Raw genomic sequence first — 1,221 nt, 5'->3', positions numbered from 1 at the left:
TGTAACCACTTTCTGCTTCCATAAGAAGGTAGAGGCTATCAAGAGGAGAAGCAGAAGTAGCTCTAAAATTTCAACCCAAACCACCATGAATGACAAAGTATTCCTAAGCATCCATGCTGCATCTGGAAGCTTGGGTTCTCATGCAAATGCATATATTCAAAGTGACCAAGTTTCTGTGGATTATGGTAAAAAGATGCAAAATCACATATAGGCATAGACATCCATAACTCCAAAATAAATAAGCTGTGTAGCTATGGTAAGAATGCCTAAGGGGGGGGGGAATCTATGGTTCTAAAACTGTAGATACTCAATTTCAGTCAGTTTTAACAAGATGGAAGTGGTATGGTCATATCACCAAACAACTCCTCCTCCTCCTCCTCCTCCTCCTCCTCCTCCTTCTTCTTCCTCTTAACCTAAATAAGATATTTCTGAGTGATGAAATTTGAAGCCAATCAAATAAAACAATGGAATGGGTTTAGCAGGAGTATGAAATGATATGACTGGTTTGAGAAACTCATGAGTTCTACTGAATGTACATCCGATAAAGGTTTACTCTTATGAGGGGTATTGCCCTAGAAGAAATGTGTGTGCCCATGAAAGAGAATTGAATAGGAAATATTCTCCTTGGCTGCTTTTATTTTTCATAATAATCCCAGATTAGCAATGCTCCATTGCTGTTCTCCAAGCTAGACCATTGGCCAGATGACACAGTGCCTCTGCTTTGACTGCTCTCATCTCAAGATGCTCAGTGTCTGCCTCCATACTGAATGGACTTCAAATCCTCTACAAAATTTTTAATGTTGTTAGACTAAAGAGAACACAATGAAGCCAGTATCTGCATTATGTTACTTTCTGTAGTTTCATATACGTACATGTTTACCTTAACCATGTACAAAAATATTTCATGTTTTAGTTTTAATCCAGTGGCACAACACAATGCAGTCCATTTTAATATGCTGAGCCTGGCTCATCCAATTCTGTAAGCTGTTTGACTGTGAAAATGTTGTCTCTTGTTGAAGAGTAAAATTATCTCCATCATCAAGGACCTGCACCATCTGTCAAGTGAGTAGCTAACCCATATAACCCATGCAATAGGTTGGTGATCTTTTCCAAATTTTAGTTGTATAGAAGAAAACTTTGAGGTTCTCAGTGGCTGGTTCATTTATTAATGAAACTACAGTGAAACTATTAACAAATGATTGAGAAGGGCCCTATTCAAGT

The sequence above is a fragment of the Grammomys surdaster genome, unplaced genomic scaffold, assembly GCF_004785775.1.
Source record: "Grammomys surdaster isolate TR1022 unplaced genomic scaffold, NIH_TR_1.0 125776, whole genome shotgun sequence".
Taxonomy (NCBI): Eukaryota; Metazoa; Chordata; class Mammalia; order Rodentia; family Muridae; genus Grammomys; species Grammomys surdaster.
This window is presented reverse-complemented; position numbering follows the sequence as displayed.